This window comes from Hesperophylax consimilis, chromosome 17 (assembly GCF_061612785.1).
Source record: "Hesperophylax consimilis isolate HC1 chromosome 17, BYU_Hcon_1.0, whole genome shotgun sequence".
Lineage (NCBI taxonomy): Eukaryota > Metazoa > Arthropoda > Insecta > Trichoptera > Limnephilidae > Hesperophylax > Hesperophylax consimilis.
In genome coordinates this window covers 21,445,629-21,466,717 of record NC_142852.1, presented here as the reverse complement: position 1 = coordinate 21,466,717, position 21,089 = coordinate 21,445,629, and the positions used below count along the sequence as shown (strand labels likewise).

At 32.9% G+C, this 21,089-nt stretch overlaps 1 protein-coding gene, 1 long non-coding RNA gene and 2 other non-coding genes across 5 annotated transcripts in view; 3 read left to right on the top strand and 1 right to left on the bottom strand.

Moving 5' to 3' along the window:
• Window positions 1–21,089, top strand: part of Gel (Gelsolin) — a 106,555-nt gene that overhangs the window by 38,268 nt on the left and 47,198 nt on the right. The window lies entirely within an intron of this gene.
• LOC149416217 (uncharacterized) lies at window positions 7,808–13,334 on the bottom strand. 2 transcript variants are annotated; one of them, XR_016303665.1, is made up of 3 exons: window positions 13,271–13,334; window positions 10,276–10,492; window positions 7,808–8,459 (listed from the first exon to the last, which is right to left on the bottom strand). It is a non-coding gene; the product is annotated as an uncharacterized LOC149416217 (long non-coding RNA). The 2 variants fall into 2 exon arrangements; XR_016303666.1 differs by lacking the exon at window positions 13,271–13,334 and adding an exon at window positions 10,692–10,757.
• Window positions 11,376–11,494, top strand: LOC149416219 (5S ribosomal RNA). The gene has a single exon (XR_016303720.1). It is a non-coding gene; the product is annotated as a 5S ribosomal RNA (ribosomal RNA).
• On the top strand, window positions 11,818–11,936 carry LOC149416218 (5S ribosomal RNA). Its single transcript, XR_016303746.1, has one exon. It is a non-coding gene; the product is annotated as a 5S ribosomal RNA (ribosomal RNA).

The window sequence follows — 21,089 nt, the reverse complement described above, 5'->3', positions numbered from 1 at the left end:
AGAGAAAAATCGAGCAACACCGCGTACATGTCAGCTAGTCTATATATATAAAAATTCAGCCTACGTAAGTTTGTGTTCACAAAACTCGAAAAGTAGTCGACGGATTTCGATAAAAATTTCAAAGTTTGTTCTTATTAGTGCAGGGAGTATTTAGAGAGAGTTTGAATGGTGCCAGAAGTCGGAGACGACTAATAATACTTAACGCAATATCTCTACACTGTAATGAAATACGAAGTCAAATTACAGTCGATATAATGTAGTTTTTTTTTAACAGTATCATTGTGATATACAGTAATGAAGGGTGTCAGAAGTCAGAGACACCCGAGAAACAACTTGACATTATGTAATGACATTAATTTAATAAAAATATTAACAAGCAGCAAACTGGTGAATCTAGAACACATAGAGAACACAAGAAAACTTTTTTTCCATCATCATTTTAATTAATCTTTTACTCTTATCGGCAATTAAAAATAAAAAAAAATACTCTTGAAGACGGGTACAGACGGGACGGCCTCAGCCTTGATGTCACTATTCTGACATCAAGGCTGAGGCGAAGCTTAATGCTAAATTACTATTTTGATTAATCTTTATAACGAATTGGTGTACATTATGAATACCAAAAAATATGCTTTAGATAAATTGAAGGTTTTCCTATCGTTTCGCTTGAGTAGAATTCAAATTAAAAAATAAATTACTCAATAGAAAGTATAAATGTAAGCTACTAATTTTTTTTCTCAATAGAAATGTATGAACGCGTAAAGAAAACAACTTTTAAAAAATACAGTATGATAGCTAAGATTAACTGTGACAGTTTCACTTGATTAACTTTTTTGCTTTCTTATAAAATTATTTACAAAATAAATAAAAACCAGTTTTGTGCTTGAAATTGAACGTTTCTAGACTCCGTTTGTCAAACGATTTTAATGCCTATTACCTACAATATAAGGTATACCAAGAATATACACATTTTTATCTAGTGGCTTCCTCATAAAGTTTTTATAAGTTCCTAAAAAAATGTAATTTAAACTGTTTTTGAAAAAAATAAATATATATATATAAATACAATAAATTTGTGGAGCCGAAACGGTAATTATTTGAAATTCCCACAATAGAAAAAGCTAAGGGCGGGTTGTTTCACAAAATTTTAACATTTTACCAAATTACAAAGTTGATTTTCAAGTTCTGTTCTTATATAATTATTTGCCAGCTGTTTCACTAAACTAAAATATTAACATAACTTGAATAGAACCTTCACAGAACTTGAAAATTTGACGAATTGTTCAAATTTTGTAAAATAACACGTCCTTAGTGTACCCCCAAAATGATTGAAAACATATTTTGTTCTGTTATTTAATATTTTATACTTATGAAAAATTCACAGTGTATCTTTAAATGCAACTTAGGCATTTATCGTGAAGTTTTTGCTCTATGAGTTGTATTTTATTAGACATTTACACAAGATTCGCAAAATTGTAATCGTTTTTTATTTTAATTAAAGCGCGCTCCCTCTAATATTTGTATTTACATATCTCTCTTTCAAACCATCTTCTTCTTCTTTTAGAACGATGACTACGCAGCCTTAATGTTGTGAATTTTATTTTTGGAATACAGATAATGTTTTCAAAATCATCTCAATTCTCAGAAATAAAAAGATGATGCACTTTTTTCTACGAATTCCGTCAAAAATACTCCTTATTACTTACAGCCAGGTGCGCAGCATTTTGCGTGCATTGTGTGATTTGCACAGGGGCGGCCGATTTTGGAGACGGCCGGAACCACATGCATAATATTCCCATTCAGTATTATATATGCATTAATCAGGGGCGGTTCTTCCCTTAGATCAATTGGTGCTTGACCCCCCAAAATTATAACACAACAATAATAATAAATTATGTGCATCAAAACAACTTACCGCGAAATAGCAGGTCTGCGAGCGGCAGCGGCGAGTGACAAGCAGTGACACCTATTGTCTCTAATGGAAGCTTCATTCACAGGACCATACGATTCGCTGGGACAATTTAAAGAATGTCCCGACTTCTGTATTCTGTCTCTATGCGCGCCACAGAATAAACGAGATGGCACTATGTCTTTCATCTAAGTAAAAAATAGGTACCGAAGAAAGCTTAGGGACGCTTAGGTCATTGCCGTGATGGAGACAGCACGATGAATATAGCACATATGTCGGTTTTTCATTTTACACGCTTTTCATGGTTTTCTTTCAACTGCAGTTTGGGAAAGGTTCGGAATAATTCTTTATGTTGTTGTCGATGTAAAATAAAGATGAATCATTAAACAAAACAAAAAACGTAAAAGATCATTGACAAATAGAATCACAAGTCTAAATTGAAATGGAATTAATAAACGTCACGTCGTTTCGCACCACGGAACCACCATTCTGTTAGCTTCGCACTCAGTATCTTTGGATGCTGCGGACGGGCGTCTTCAAACTCTTATTTTACTATGCACAGCTACATCAAAACGTAATATCTTTTATATCTCTGCTTTACTTGCAGATTAAGTGCTGGGAACTCTTGTGAAAATTAAAATGTTGTTTTAATATAATTGCGTTTATTTACGTTACAATAAATAAGTCTGGATTTAGCTACACTGTTCATTACCCGAGGGTTGGTAATTCTCTCTTCTAGAAGCTTGTTGTCTGACAATAATATCCCACAGGCAATTGCTACAACCTAGCAACATCTGTCGGACTCTGGAGTAAGCTTTATGACTGGTGCCATCTATCGCTTGAAAACCCAACTTATTACCAAACATCACATGTTGATGATTGTGTAGTTATTTCCAATTAACCATATTAACATAATATGTATTTTGAGTCGCGTACTCGTGACGCACCTACCTACAAATTGATATAGATAATAATATATGGGCATTTTTCACAATGAATAAAGATTAGTCATACATTTCTTTCAAATGACCTACCGCACGGCCTCTGGCAGTAATCATCAGCGTTCGAAATATGGGCAATAACTTTTAGCCAATTGGCATCATAGAGATAACATGTTGCCGGCTACAAGCGCCCGCCGGGTACGGGTCTCCAAAGATTACTGCATAACCTGCATGTACGTTGAGGTATTGCGTAAATCTTTCTGGAAAAGATAAAACTGACTAATTAACTAACAATCACGCCATTTCCCCACAAGGGCAGGTAGAAAGGTTAGAACGGCAAAAAGGCAAACGGTAAACAGCTCAGTCTTAACACATACTCATTGCTTCATACATGTGATATTAGAAATACGCTAAGATGGTTTATGTAGCGTTAGTTTGAGGCGACAATAGATGAGCACTCAAGTCTTTGATTCATATCTTCTGCGTTATATATTCTCCTTACACTACTTTCTTCGTTCATTTGTTCTACATTCCCAAACCTTCTTAGCTTCCCTTTCTTAATCTTACTCATTACACTGCCTTAAATTATACACGGAGAAAACTTACTGTTTTTAAAAATATTGATAATTTATTAAGAATCTCTTAAAATTATTCGTAACCCAGTTAAAAACGGGATTACAAGTTTTTAACAAATGAATTCGCAGATTTCCTAATAAACTTTCAGTAAAACATCAATGTTTAATTAAAATTCTAATATTTTCGCATTTCGTCATTGTATTTTATCAGGACAAATGCAGATGCATAAACAAGTGTTCCGATTTATTAGGAATGTAATAATATTGTAAGATTTAAATAAATCTCATAAGCAATACTCATTTTTCTCCGTGTAATGCTTTGCATTAATTTCTGATCAAATATCGTCAATAAACAATTATTTTACAAGCAATAATTATTCGCCTGAAACACTCATCCACATTGAAAAATCTCCTGATAAAAGATACATGACGCCAACGGGACTCGAACCCGTGTCCCTTCGATTTCCGGTCGACAGCTCTGACCACTGAGCTATGGCGGCTTATCTCCTACCCGCGAAATTATTCAATATATACTAGTGTTTCATTCAACAATTTCTGCTTGTTACATTTTTCACCTGAAAACAACCAACTTTATTTTATATGAGAAAGGCATTGTAAGTGCTAACTCTCTCACTAGATGGCGTCGAGACAAATTGTCTACATTTTTAGGTGAAATACTTGAACTTGTCAAATATTAATTATTATTTTTTTGTAAACATAGCTCAGCTCAGTGGTCAGAGCTGTCGACCGGAAATCGAAGGGACACGGGTTCGAGTCCCGTTGGCGTCATGTATCTTTTATCAGGAGATTTTTCAATGTGGATGAGTGTTTCAGGCGAATAATTATTACTTGTAAAATAATTGTTACCCTTTGTGCTATGCATAAAAAAATCTTGTCTTAAAAACATTAGTTTACCAAAAAAATAATAATCGTCAATAAAATTCGAAAGTTTTATGCAAACATTTTTCAAGTATTTAAAATTAATAACAGCATTTTTTTTGCTCTCGCACTCCCTAGCGGCGGCCCTGCTTCCTCTATTTCAATCTTCTCCTTGCATTATCTGTTCGCTCGTAAATGTTGTTTACATAATGTCTCAACAATCATTGAATACGTCAAAACAGTAAATAAAAATTATGATTCGTCGTTTTTATATTAACTTACCTATCTATTTAAAATCTATGAACCATGTTTTGTCTATTTGGGTTTTAAATCTTTTCTTTAATTATTATTATCTATGATCTTATTAGAATAATGACTCTCGGTTTTAAATTCCAATTTGAAAGATAACTTTTCTTGAATTATTTTTTTATTGTTGTTTGGTGGACAGAAATTAATAGATTTGAATGTAATTGTGCACAATGATAGTGGTTCACGATGGTTGGAATAGTTTGGAACAGCTGCACGCAGTCCCCTCTTACCCCGTAATAATTTTTCGATACAGTAAACCACTAGTAATTCACAAGCAATAATCTCTTTTAAATGATTTTTTATTTCATTGTAAAATAAGTTAATACTAAGAACGTGTTGTTTAAGAGAATTTGAACAATTCTTAAAGTTAATTATCAAGTTATATGAAAGATTTTTTCATGTTCTGTTATTATTTCAGTTCTGTCAAGCAACTAGCCTATAATGATATAATAACAGAACTTGAATACGACTTTCAAAAAACCCGAAAATTAAGGTTGAAATTTGATGAAATCCAAAACAACCAGTTGTAACAAATTTAAACAAAACATGAAACAGAACAAGACACAGAAAAATAAACTAATATTACGATCTCAACTGGAATCGAATTTAGGATCTATTTCTTATCGGGACAACCTCTTAATCCACTCCTAAGACATAAGTTATTATTTTCTCAAATTCAGAATTAACAAACATTTTTCCCACATTTTTGCCATCCATCTTTTTTTTAATGATAGCATAGTTTCAAGGAATTGGTTTGTAACCTAAAGTCCAAATGACTATAATAGATTTATTAGTATCATCTTCTTCTTTAATGATATGTATAGTACATTGATGGATGCAATCATTAAAAGTTATTAAAAGAAAAATTGTTCCAATAAAATTGATTATTTTATTTATTTATTAGAAAGAATAAAATTAACAGAACCTACAGAAGGAGATATAAATAAGAGAAAAGGCAAACTTTTTCAATAAACTTTGGCTTAAATAAATATTGATTGAAAATATTTGATAATATTATAGCCTTCTTTACCTACATTTCGTACAGTTGAAAAGATCCTCCACATCTGCGTATCTATTATTAACTTCGTGTAATTTAGGTACAAGCGAGTGTTTGAAATGATCAGTCTTCAGTTTTACTATTTGGGAGGCTAGTTTTGGTACCGCCGCCCCGGGAAACATTTATTGGATAACCAACAAACATGTCATAGGTCACCAAAAATACATTACTTTATATAATCCATACTACTAAATTTTAATAATATTTAAATGAAATCCTCTGCATGGGAGATCCCAGTGAGGATATCATTATATTTGTCTATCTTTATAAAATACAATATTAAACCACTCGTTAAAACAGTGGTTCGCTACATTTGGTGAATTAGCAGGGGTGCCCGGGTTCATCGGTTGAGTTTTATTCATGAAATTATTTTCCCCAGGGTCGCCTTTGTGGGATTAATGTAAAAAAGTCTTGGTATTGTTACATTTAAACATAATTTTGGAATGAGTAGTTATCGTAGGTATATAAAATTCAATGACATTAAGTTAATTCGGGTGACTAATCCGTAATGCCGTGTACAATTTTGAACATACATCTTATACTGTACTGATGTAACATGACATTATTTTACCTAACCTAACCTATCCAAAACTAAACTAACATAATCCTCCCAATATTGTCAATATCGGCACGGCGAATTGCCAATTTTAAGAATCGAAATGGCTTTAGCTTAGTTTGTTGACCAGATCTGAATAGCTAGATATTAAAATAACTTAGCCTAACATAACCTTACACCTAACCTAACCTAACCAACCTTCGTGGTACTCTCAGTATCACCCTGGTGAGATCAATCAGAATCAAAACGTTTCTTTGTATGATTTCATATTTGTTTTGTGACAAGATGTTAAAAATTATGTTGCAATATTTTATTAACTAATATGATATTATGTGTAATTCCCCTATTTGATGATTGTTATCATCGTAACGCCAATAACTTATAATCTATCGAGCAATCTTAATTCCTTAATCTTATCAAAATTGTTTTTGTAATTTAACCACGAGTAAATACATAAGAATACGATTTAGTAATGAAGCATGCTGTATTTCTAGTGCTTATCATAAATAATTGTAGTACAATCTAACCGCGCTTTAAAACATGGACTTAAAAAGCCCTGGACGGAGCAATTCGAGAACAATCTAAGGCCGCAAGGCGAGGGGGATGATTTCTGGAAAATGCTAAAACTTATTTAATTTTTTTCAGCACATGCTGAAGGTAGTGGGAGGAGAAGGAGGTGGAAAAGAGGACGGTGGTAGAAAGTTCTATTTCAAGCAATTTTTCGATTCTGAATGATATTATTCGTTCACCAAGGCGATACTGAAAGCATCTTCCACTCGCGTATAATCAGTTGATCGCACTCAAACACCAATTTTCACAAAACTTTTAGCCAGTGACATAAGCTCGTAGGCGTACCTTCTCGGTTATTGTCTGAAGCCTAAAACTGAACGTGCATTCAGAACATGGGAATGGTTTCTCTTCAGAAATTTGCATGAATGTGATTCTATTTAATAATATTTTTTTTCTATAAATTAAACTGCTTATTTGTAAATAAGTTCTGCGGTGTAATTATTAAAACGCGTGTCAGCTATTTCATAATCCAAAGGCATTATCTAACCGTGGAGAAAACCACTTACAGACGAGTGAACCGATGCTAAAGTTTGGCGTGGGTTGCCGTGCGCCTGCTGATTTTATTTTCGTAATAACCTATTAGTTTTTCAAAAAAAAAAATTCTTTCATGTTTATAAAATATTCTTCAAGTTTTTTAATTAATTTCCTATTTTTATTTAATTTACTGTTATGTTCAATGGAAGATCGTCTTCTACTTACTCTATTTTATATCAACCTCTAGTTCTATTGTACCATCACAATACTATACCTAATGGTACCTCTTGCATATTTGTTTGAACAGACTATCTTCTTTAGTATTGCTACTATATTGTTTATGTAAGTATTTTTTTTAGCAACTGTTAATTTACTATACACGCCTTTACGTGTTCTGCAATCTATATTATCTACAATATTTTTTTTAGACTATGATAAAAAATGATTTTTATATACGAGGAAAAATATAAAGGAATCTGAAATCATAAATAATTTATTGACTTTGTGGTTTACACTTTTATTAAAACATTACTTTTTGTAACTGGCTATAAGAATTTTTAAGTCACGCAAAATTATAAATTTTGTTACTTTTTCTACTCGGAATGTTTCAGAACGTGAACCTTCATTTGCGTCATCGTTCTGCATGAATAGTTGCATTCAAAACATGAGAATGGTTTCTCTCCAGAATGCTTTAGCCGGTGTCTAGTTAAATTATATTTACGAACACACGAGTAATTGCATTCTGAACATGTAAAAGGTTTTTTGCCGAAGTGTTTGAGCATGTGGGCATTCAAGCTCTGTTTATGAGCGCACGTATACGTACATTCTGTACATGAGAAAGGTTTATCTCTAGTGTGTGTAAGCATGTGAATCTTTAAATTATTTTTCCAAGAACATGAATAGTTGCATTCGGAACAAATGAAAGGTTTCTCTTTAATTATTTCATAGTGCGTAGGCATGTGTCTATTTAGATTAGTTTTCGAAGAATATGAATTATTGCATTCGGAACACGTGAAATGTTTTTTTCCAGAGTGCGTCAGCATGTGTGTCTTTAAATCCTGTTTACGAGCACAAGAATATTCGCACTCCGAACACAATAATGGTTCCGAAATCATTTTCTTTATGGTATCATCTCTATGAGTTGCCGGATTGAATTTCCTTCTAGTAGATGTCTGTTCTTGAATGAGATCTGTTGAGAAAAGATAAAAAAAATAATAGAGTTGGTTTGTTTAACATTTGTAGTAATTAAAGTCGAAGTATACATAATCGATAAAATAATACTGACAAAATACGTAATTCAAAAAATTAGGAAACACACATTTCAAAATCTTCTCAACTCCTTTAGCAACATGTGTCAAACTTAATACGCAGAAAGTTCAAAAAGTTTGTAGGACTGACATAAAGGGTTTAAACTTGTATTATATTATATAACTTATATTGCCAACCGTTTTTAATGCGTAATATCTCTCAGTTTAGTTTTGACAGTAGTTTTAATGGGATCTGTTTGGCTTTTTTTCTAGTGATTTGAATTCATTATTAACAAACAAGGCTCAAAGAGTAATACAAACCATGGACAGAGAGGAGATAGGCTGTCCAAGAAGTTAACGCCTGGCCTCTTGAGAAGCATGCATCGGATAAACAAAACCTTTGCACAGGTCGCTAATTGGTTGGATACGTTTGGCAACTTAGCAGGGGTGAGGTTTATCCAGGAATTGACGGCGGATGCGTCTGCCCACCAGCTGCGCGGCAGGCCGGATCGGGAGAGGCTGGTCAAGAGAAACCCTTTGACCTCTCCAGCAGGAGTCTCTCGACCCAACGCTCTGCACCGCAATGGGAAAGATGGATTGATAGGTCACTCCTGGGCAAACTGACACCCAGATTCCTACAAAACCCTCCTTCCCAGAACTTTCTCTCCTTTTCTTACAAACAGTATCACGATTAAAAGGTAGAACTCACGCGAAATTGGCAGAAAAAATTACCCTCACCATTATATTTATGTTCAGTTTTGCGAACTTTTTAAACTTCCTCGAATAGTGTACATATTTTTTTTTAAAGCGAAGCACTACGAAGCAATGCAAAACCATGTGTTGTTGGTTTGAAAATATGTTAGATGCTTTTATTAAATATTGCGAATAGAGTACGAGTACATCTTCCTCTCGGCCTTCAAAACAATCTTTTTTTCTACAAGTCTAAGTGAAAGGAATAAATTAAATGCATTAATGAAGTTGTTGAGCGCTCTCACGAAAAATATGCGATACAAATAAGCAAGTATTTTTTAAGCCCAGAACAAATCAATTATCAGGCCTATAAAAACTGCTTTAATGTTCAAAATCTTCTACTTACGAACCCCTTTTCGATTACGGTTTCATTGTATAATGTGGCAAATTAAGTTCTTTAGAAAATTATTGTAAAATGGTGTTAAACGTGAATTTAAACCTTGGCGATGCACTACGTCGTGTAATATTTTAAATCGAGCCGCTATCAATAACACCCCTTACGTAGATGGCGATAATGTTTAAATTTCCGCTTAACACCATCCGCCTGTTTTGATTTATTGGAGAAAAAAACATGGCCAAAAAGTGACTTATTTTATTTTGTAGATGTTCAGGCATAAATATTTGTATTTTTTCCGATCATTTTATAAATAACTTAATTTGCCACATTATACAATAAAATCATAACCGAAAATGGGTTCGTAAGTAGGAGATTTTGAACTTTAAAGCAGTTTTCATAGGCCTTATACATTATTTTTTTTCTGGGCTTATAAAAAGAGTTATCTAAAAAATACTTGATTGTTTTAAAGGCCAAGATGTATTCTACTCGCAGTATTTAATTAAACCATCTGAAACATTTCTAGGCGACCAAATTTTCAAACCAAAAACACATGATTTTGCATTACTACGTAGTGCATCGCCTTAACGACATCTACATAAGGAGGGTTATTGTTAGCGGCCCGATTGCAAATGTAACACGACGTGGTGCATCGCCTTAAATACGCTTCATACCTGTCGTACGATCAACATTTTCGCTGTACTCCAAAAATTCCTTCTTCACATCCTGGATGTCTATAGGTACTATGTCAGTATACGGTATGTCACATTCGTCTCCCTTTTGTTCCGTCTTGATGGAAACACTATCTGATTTAGGCAGGTCCATGCCACTGCTTTTAGCTGAAGGTTACGATGAGATATTTTGTAATTGATCACAGCTTCCAGTTAATACCTACAACAGATGGTTAAATTGCAAGTTTAATGTAATATTGTACGAATTTCGAATCCGCAGAATGACACTTCGAAGGCAGACCATTATATTAAACATTTGTTCAATAATTTACTATAAAAACTATAAACAATTGTTTATTATTAGCACAGGGTTTTAAGCAATCAATTACAAACAAATGATCTGGATTTAAACGCAATACATTATCTTTGTTAACTAGTATGCAAGAGAAGCACAAAGCCGGGACGCCGGTCTTGACTTATAAACGTCAGATGACGAGATAGTTAACCATAGATAAGACATTTACAAAGACAGGCATTTTTCAAGATAAAAAAAATGGGTGTGTCAAGCCTACGCAAGACAGAAGTGAAACTTCTAATATTCTTCTCTCTCTCTCTTTTCATTTCATTCTCTCTTTTTTTCTGTCTATTGACATATTTATAAGTAGCATGTGATAAAAAAAATTAAAAGTTATAAAAAAAGAAAAAAAAATTAGTTAAAGCGGGGATCGAACCTCGGTTCTTCACGACCACAGTCGTGCGCTCTGCCTCTAGACCGCGAAGCTGAGTTCGGAGAGTGACCTAAACTAGGTATATAATATTAGCTAGGCTCCTATAGCGAAATGATCCCGTTTTTTCGTCACGGTCATGAGTCGGTTTTACTCCGGTCCTCGAAATTGCATGACGCGCGTAAAGAAGTTTCACTTCAAAAAATTCCTGCAAAGTTATGGATGTAATTACGATCTTTTTCAAGCGCGTATGTAATGATTATTTTTATCAACGTCGCATACACCTTGCTAATGTTTTCAGTATTATTAGGGCTTTTTTATACTAATTTTCATATATTTATTGGCAGGTAGAGTAGAAATTAATATTGTTTAGCGTTTGCCAACGACCATACCATGTTGAACACACCGGTTCTCGTCCGATCACCGAAGTTAAGCAACATTGGGCGCGGTCAGTACTTGGATGGGTGACCGCTTGGGAACACCGCGTGCCGTTGGCCCATTTTTTATGGTAATTTCATGTTTTTTTTTATTTTTTTATCTTTACTATCATTAATAATATCATAAAATTCTTTAACTTTTCAAGTATGCTACAGGCCTAAAATATTACTTAGTGGATTGATATTATGGTCAACCATTGAAAAAAAAAATTCCTTCAAAATTATGGATGTAATTACGATCTTTTTCAAGCGCGTATGTAATGATTATTTTTATCAACGTCGCACACACCTTGCTAATGTTTTCAGTATTATTAGGGCTTTTTTATACTAATTTTCATATATTTATTGGCAGGTAGAATAGAAATTAATATTGTTTAGCGTTTGCCAACGACCATACCATGTTGAACACATCGGTTCTCGTCCGATCACCAAAGTTAAGCAACATTGGGCGCGGTCAGTACTTGGATGGGTGACCGCTTGGGAACACCGCGTGCCGTTGGCCCATTTTTTATGGTTATTTTATGTTTTTTTTATTTTTTTATCGTTAACATCATAAACAATCTTATATCATTCTTTAACTTTTCAAGTATGCTACAGGCCTAAAATATTACTTAGTGGATTGATATTATGGTCAACCATTGAAAAAAAAAAGGCGTTAAAAACAAAAAACATTAAAAGATTCTGCCGATAGATGTCACCCCCGTAATCAATATAATTAAATAGATTAAAAAATATATATTTATATTCTGCCGATAGATGTCACCCCCATAAACTATATAATTTAAAATTAAAAAATATTCTGCCGATAGATGTCACCCCAGTACAAAATATAATTTAAATGACGAAAAAAATAATATGAAAAATAAATAATGTTTAAAATTACAATGGATTAAAAATTTAAAAATTTCAAAGAACAATGACTACAAACAATGAGTTATAAAATTAACATTCAACCAAAAAAAAAAATTAATATGCGATGGCCGAGAATCGAACTCGGATCAACTGCTTGGAATGCAACTACGCTGACCATTACACCACCAACGCCAGTTGTCGAGATTACCTAAAAAACATTTATATCTTACTTCAAAACTTTCACTAGATCAAATGAACTTTAATCGGTCCCGCATTTTCGTTTCGGTCATGAGTTGGTTTTACTCCGGTTCTCGAAATTGCATGACGCGGCTAAAGAAGTTTCACTTCAAAAAGTAGATTGATAATTTTTTATTCTGTGTTATGTAAAATTACATTTCTATAGTCGGAGGACTGAGAACTTTACAGGAAAGCAAAACACAGTTAAAAAATATATTTTGTAAAACTACTAATTTTCTCATTTTGTGTTGTCTTTAAAATATACAATTATCTACTATAAAAGCTTGTAATGAATACATATATGAAGCATGTTTTGATACTAAATTATCTCAAAATTACCGAAAAAGACTAAACTACATACTAGGGCCCACGCACGCAACGTATTGCATACGATGTTCCCGTGCGCACTTGTTCTACGCACTCGACGCATATTGCTTTCTCAGTATCACGATATTCAATGGATTATAAGTTATAAATCATTTCGTAACATCTTTCTAAATATCATATTATTATCTCAGTCATATAATATCCCATTTTAACAATAAAACAAGCAATTTGTCAACAAACGCCAAACGTCAATACAAACATAACCTTAAATGTCGAATCAACTAGTTGGAAGGCCTTTCTCGAGTTTTAAACCCGGGAGACTGGGAGAAAACGTTCGTCCAAGCATAACAAAAATACGACATTTTTTTAGTTCGGCGTTGTCACAATATAAAGGAAATTGATTGAATATATGTTTCGTACCCCAATCCAAATGTTTGTGTTTACAATGACAAAAATAAAATAATTACACCGAAGTATATTACATCATTCAAAACAAGATGGATGCGATCTTTCGCCCCCCCCGTTAGAGTAGAGATGGTAGATATTACTGTCCCGGTTAAATGGAACCGGTTTCTTTGCTGTCACCTGAACCGTCGATGTAAGAATATTTTTGAAACTGGTTCTTGTAGAATATTTAAAAAATTGAAAATGATTGTTTTGTTGTTTTTTCACGAAAATTGTGAAAAAACAACAAAAAATTTTCTCTCATCTCATCTCAGAATAACTCTAGTCACCCCACATATTTTTTTAGGAACATTCTTCAAAAGTAACTGGATAAAGAGCCTGTTCCACATCGGTCTCCGGTAACTGAAATAACAGTGACAAACCATTTTAGGTACTAACCATCTCTACGCCTTAATCTGACAGCTCAAAAAATTGATAACATTGCCATATTATGCAATTGCTGTTTACGCAAGTACGCCATTATTTTGTGGGCGCTTGGGCCGGTATTTCAGTATTTTTTAGTAGTATCACTAGGCTCATTTTGCAACAACTTGACGGACGTAAATATCTCTGGCGAGCAACGAGCAAATGAAAGTTATTCCAACTTCAATCAATTGCTTTTGATCTACTGGTCCGTTTACACGAGAGAGTACCCACGGCGTAAACATTTTGTCTACTACAGCCGTCAAGATTATATACTTCTAGACTGTTCTTAAGAGAAACAGTTCGCGGTCTTTTTCATTAAAAAATAACTTTAAATTTGAGGCCAAATTATTCAACCAAAGTGAATAAAACATCATTTGTTAAATAATAATATTGCCCAACTTACTATGCTGACAATGTAATGCCATAAAAAAAATAAACATAGTTAAAAAAGCGTTATTTTGTATAGAAATTAAAATATTTACATAACAAATTTGTGTTCCAATGTAAATCGTTCGTTTGTAATTACATCTTTAAATTTAAGCCTGTCAAAATGCATATGCCAGCTGACGTGTTCCCGGTGTTGCTAGACTTTTCTCTACAAGGCGATGCACTACGTCGTGTAATGTTTTTAATCGAGCCGCTATCAATAACACACCTTACGTAGATGGCGATAAGGCTTAAATTCCCGCTTAACACCATCCACCTGTTTTGATTTATGCAAGAAAACAACATGGCCAAAAAGTGCCTTTTATTTTATTTTGTGGATGTTCAGGCACAAATATTTAAATGTTTTTCGATCATTTTATAAATAACTTAATTTGCCACATTATACAATAAAACCATAACCGAAATGGGTTCGTAAGTAGGAGATTTTGAACTTTAAAGCAGTTTTCATAGGCCTTATACATTATTTTTTCTGGGCTTATAAAAATACTTATCTAAAAAATACTCGATTATTTTAAAGGCCAAGATGTATTCTACTCGCAGTATTTACTTAAAGCATCTGAAACATTTCTAGGCGACCAAATTTTCAAACCAAAAACACATGATTTTGCATTACTACGTAGTGCATCGCCTTAATAAATATAGTATGCATGTTTTAAATATAACCTTCCAGAAGAAGTTCTCTAAATGATAGTAAAAACCTTATCAAACTCCGTTGCATAGTTTGGAAGAACTAAGCGCCCAAACAGACAGACGCGGATAGTGACTTTGTTTTATACAATGTAGAGATACCAAAATATATCAGTAAACGGCCTGCAATCCCGTTTTTAGTTCATTATGATCTGGATTGTTCCCAAACGTTCCAGAATATTCTCGAACATTTCAGAATGTTCCGGGATGTTCTGGAATGTTTTGGAATGCTCTCGAATACTCTCGAGTGTTTTGGACTGTTCTAGAAATTTCTATAGGGCGAAACTTCCAGCCCTTATATCTTCAAAAGCACGCCCTTTAGGTAAAAACGGGAACCTTCTTTATGGATGGGGGATAGAGGGCTACCACACCATATTACTCCCTCGATCGTACCGGCACTCGTTTCTGACTTTTAGCGGCACGCACATTCTACACTTGATTTTAAAATATACTTTATATTTTCCGACTTTATGTCCGGGCTAAATCTTCCCCACAGGTAAAACTAAACCCTTCCACACACTTTTCCACAAATGATCATCTAGTCAATCCACATTATGCAAGTGCATTATATAAGCATAATAAATACAAAAAATACAAAAAACAACACGTCAACTCACCAGAGATCAAATGGGAAAATAATTCACCGACTCCAGATATTTTCATATCAGAGGGTTCGGCTCGGTAGAACTTCTAACAGGGCCTATAAATCCTACTGATCCCTCAATATACATTTAAAAAATCTTTCGTAATCCTACATATATTTAAAATGACTGATTTTTGCATTTTTATAGATAAATTCTTTCACAGATCTAATACGCCTAAATTTAGAATGAGAGAGCTAGGTATAATGCCAGTAGCCGATATAACAAATGGTAATATTTTTATAGTCTGAGAATGCCAAATTCTTTTTATCTCATTTCCTAAATCTGTGTATTTTCTTATTTTTTTCTGAAACAGATTTTTGAATATTAATATTGATTTCATCATTTTTATTTTATTTATTTTCAAATAAATAAAATAACTGACATCCGTACTAGATTTTTATGATTTTAAAAATATATAATATTCAGTGTAGTTGAGTATATTATCCTCAAATTCAAAATTAAGTCTTGTATAAAAAAGCTTCAAAACAAATTCTATGTGAGTTTTTTTAATGAGATTCTCGCACTGAAGAGTGTAATAACTAGAAGTACACCGTGGGCGTTTCCGAAGCGAGCTAAAATTTCATCTATTCAGATCGTCTCAAAAATACCGTCTAAATCAATTTTTGACCAAGTTTAGATTCTTAATTATGAAGTATGTAAAATTCCTGTGTGGAGGTATTGTATAAAAATAAATTAAACAAATAAAATTTTCTTGCGCACGCAAGGATTTTAACTCGCGACCTCCGGATGCGTAGCCAGAGATCGTATCCACCTAACCACGGAGGCCGTAAAAATTTTGTAACTCAAAACCATTCTCCAAACTCAGCGAGTAACATATTTATATTTTTAAGAGCTTGAAACTTATTCAAGGGATAAAGGTATGTTATGTGACTGTAGAAATTCGAACCCGTCTGGGGCCCAGGAATCGAGAGTTATGAAATTATACGTTTTCAACATCAGTCTTATTTGAAATCGGTTGAGATGTTTGTGTTTGAAATCTCAATACAAAACAATACGATGACCTTGTGCGCGATTCGCGTCGTAAATACAAGGTCACCATCGCTAGCGGAAATACGAGAGGTTTCGCTACCTACCGGTGCTACTATAATAATGTTTCTGTTTTTTTAATGTTTCTGCACGTATATATGTATAACCTTTTAAACTGTCTATTTATAAAGTTGCTAAACTGACCTTACATAACCCAAATTAACTTGAAGCGAACAAAACTAACATAACCTAATCTTAACTAATCTGAAACAAACAAAACTCACCTTACCTAATCTAAACTAACATGAAACAAACAAAACTAACCATACCCAACCTAAACCAACCTGAAATAAACCAACTTGAAATAAACATGTATAACCTTACCTAACCTGAAAAAAATATAACTAACCTTACCTAATCTTAACTAACCTGAAATAAACCAACCTGAAACAAATAAAACTAACCATATCTAACCTAAACCAACCTGAAATAAACCAACTTGAAATAAACCAACTTGAAACAAACATATATAACCTTACCTAACCTGAAACAAATATAACAAACCTTACCTAATCTTAACTAACATGAAATAAACTAACCTGAAATATACTTAACTAACCTAAACTAACCTAATAAAAATACACTAACCTAACCTAACCTAACCTAAAATATACTCACACAAACCTAACACAAACTAACCTAACCTAAACGATCTATCACACCTTTGAGCTTTTACAGATCTTTGAATAAACTAGCTAAGTACTATGCTATCTTCTTAAAATTTATAAATCAACAGTTTTATTCCGAGAATGATGAAATTTTGCACACTTCAAATCAAAGAAAAATTTGACTGACTACATGAGATTTCCAAAAAAACACCTCAAACAGCTCGGCTGTGAAATTATTTGCCAGCCTCTGTGTTTCCTCCTTCCTACTAACGGGTCTGTTCTCCTTCCTCTCTTTGAAAAGACCCTCCAGACAGTATTCCCAAAGATCACACAGGTCCTTAAGGGATTTTTAAGGAAGGGCTTAACGTAAAAAAAAACTTTTTCCCCGTCACAAAGCAGAATTTTGATATTTCTTGCCGAAATTTTGCACACTAATAAATGGAAAATTACCCCACATATCTGATTTTGAAAAACTCTGTGTAAAACGAGTACAACGCCGGGGATTTTATCTAGTACCTAATATATCTGAGCGATCATATTGCCTCAAGGTTTTTGAACCACATTTTAAAATTATATTTTATACCTACTAGCTGTCATGTACCCGGCGTTACTGGGGGTTATCCTTAAGAGATAGACATATACCATCTTAGACTTTTGTGTAGACCTTTTAAAGATATACAATTCCGTAGTACATTATTTTGATGTATCTCATAAGGTTTAGCCAGCTTTAGCAATGTAAGCGCCCGAGAATATAATTTTTCGACTTATTACAAAACATCGATTTTTCTCTACTTTCTATAAATATTATACGCATGTATTATATATATAAACCTTCCGGAAGAAATTCTCTAAATGATAGTGAAAACCCTATCAAAATCCGTTGCACAGTTTATAAGAACTGAGCGCACAAACAGAAGTCTATTCATTGATGCGAAAATGTAGATTGCCTCTTTTCCGGTTTGTAGTGTTTGCGAAATGAATCAACAGTCATCCACTGTCTTCTACAGTGAGACTACAAATATATAATCTCTAAATACTATAAATAAAGTCGCTATCCGCATCTGTTCGTTTATGCGCTTAGTTCTTCTAAACTACGCAACGGATTTTGATACAGTTTTCACTATCATTTAGAGAATTTCTTCCGGAAGGTTTACATATATAATACATGCATATTATATTTATAGAAAGTAGTGAATAGTCGATGTTTTGTAAACAAGTCGTAAAAAAATATTTTTGATACATTTAATTACATTGTTAACGCTGGCTAAACCTTATGAGATACATCAAAATAATGTACTACGAAATTATATATCTTAAGGCGAAGCTTAATGCTAAATCACTATTTTGATTAATCTTTATAACGAATTGGTGTATATTATGAATACCAAAAAATATGCTTTAGATAAATTGAATGTTTTCCTATCGTTTCGCTTGAGTAGAATACAAATAAAATAATAAATTACTCAATAAAAATATAAATGTAAACTACTAAAAAATATTTTTTTTCAATAGAAATGTATGAACGCGTAAAGGAAAAAACTTTAAAACATACAGTATTATAGCTTAGATTATCTGTGACAGTTTCACTTGATTAACTTTTTTGCTTTGTTATAAAATTATTTACAAAATAAATAAAAACCTGTTTTGTGTTTGAAATCGAACGTTTCTAGACTCAGTTTGTCAAGCGATTTTAATGCCTATTACCTAAAATATAAGGTATACCAAGAATAAACACAATTTTGGCTTTGAAAGCCAACGATTGTGTATGTCTATATTGTCTATAAATATTAGTATTAATTTTAAAACTTATATACAGGGTGTCCGGAAACTCGTAGTACAAGCGGGAAACTTGTGAATCTACATCACATTTGGAGTCGATTTTGTAGTATATTTTTTTTTTTATTTGAGCTTTCGTTATCGAGTAAATCGAGTTTGAAGTTGATTTTTTTTTTTTTTTTTTTTTTTTTTTTAATCAAATTCTTATAAATTATTACTGAAGATCAAAGTACCCAACTAATTAAAACTATTTGAAAGTAAAACAAATGAAGAAACTCGGATTTGAAGCATTATTTTGAAATCACCCTTCATTTAACCCGGTGTAATCATAAAATATTTCTGCTCTGCAGGCTTAAAACATCTGTTATTCAACCCTAAACACCGGAAAAAACTTTAACCCTAAAATAGCCGAAAAATATTTTTTTTTGGTTTTTTTTTTTTTTTTAAAATGCTCAAATCAAAAAACTTTATGTTTTTTTGGGTTCCCCATGTGGTGTAGATTCTCCAGTTTCCCGCTTGTACTACGAGTTTCCGGACACCGTGTATATAAATGTAAATCATATTTAGCAATGTTGTTATAAATTTCTGCAAGCATTTTAGTTTTTTTATATTATTGTGACAGCTGTTTCGGAATTCAAGGCCATTTCCAAACTGTGGTTAGGCCACGTTTAGACGACCTATTTACATGATTCTAATTTACCCCCGCTCAATTTCAATGTTTATGATGTCTAAAATTAATTTTATAGCTTGATTTAATATTTTTTTATAATTTCCTGTTCGTTTCTCGGCCCGTCAATTTTGGTTCAAATTTGATGACCGTAACGCTTGACGGCTTCAAATTTTGATCAAACGCTGAAACGCGTCGAGAATCGGCTGTTAGCAGGGGTAGTTTTTTGTTTGTTTGCAAATTGTCAAAATTGTGGAATTATATCAAGAGATTTAGATGTGCGCAGTCATATGTGCTCGGAATACTGTATATAAGCTTATATATATATATATATATATATATATATATATATAGGTCCCACAACATTTATTGCGTCCGTGCGTAAATCCGTCTTTGGGCGTCCAGCACTTCTAGTTCTTTTTTTTAGATTGTTTTTGTGAATATTGCACTATGTTTTACTCACGATAATCGCTAATATCATATTTTTTTAATATTCATAATAATGCAGGTTTTGATGTTTATTACACTCTCATACATTTCTAGCGTCACGTACATACTCACGTCCGGGTGTATATTTTTTGTATATTGAAGGTTCCTTTTAATATAGGTTTCACGTCCGTTCACTCTAATTTAATTGTTACGTCTGCCGTATATTGCTGACTATTCTAATAAAGGTTTCACGTCCATACTGAATAATATATTCTTGCGTCCGAGTGTATATTATTTGTTTGTTACATGGCGTTTTGAAGGTCGATTTAATTTTTACGTCTTCCGTATATACGGCCCTTAAGACTCTCGGATTTGTTTTGAGAGTTTCAAAAGGTAAATTTAGGCCGTTGTTATGCCCCTTATATTATTAAACCCCTTAGGATTACATGACTTATTCTGATATGGGAGATATATTTCACCTTAAAAATAATCAATATAAATATTGTTTATTTTAATTCTTTTATATATCGAGACAAATAGACATCTATAATTTTTGCAATCTTTTCTTTATTTTGAATATCTACTTATGTGAGACTTCTTATCATTTTTACCAATGTATCTTATTTTATTATACGCTTTTGTTGTAACATTTTTTTTTTCATTCTATTTTGTTTTCTCTATTGTTTTAATTTTGAAGAATTTATAATAACTGCGATACTCAACTATTAAAATAGAATGTAAACGTCTATTAGGTGTAATAAATAAATTAACAAATAAATAAACAACACAAAATATTTCTTACTTTTCTAGTAAAGTTTTCACGTTCATAGTGAATTAATTAATTAATTACAGCATCTGTGGTTGAGAGATAAGACTCTCGACTCGCAATCCGAAGCCCGTAATCTGACGGTCAAACCCGGCGTGCGCAAATAAATTTTTATTTGTTTGTGTTATTTCACAATTAATACATTAAACATAATATAAAGTGTGTTTGCAGCACGTTCCAGAGTGAAATATACTCTCAGTATCGCCCTGGTGTGTGACCACCATTCCGAATGGAAACG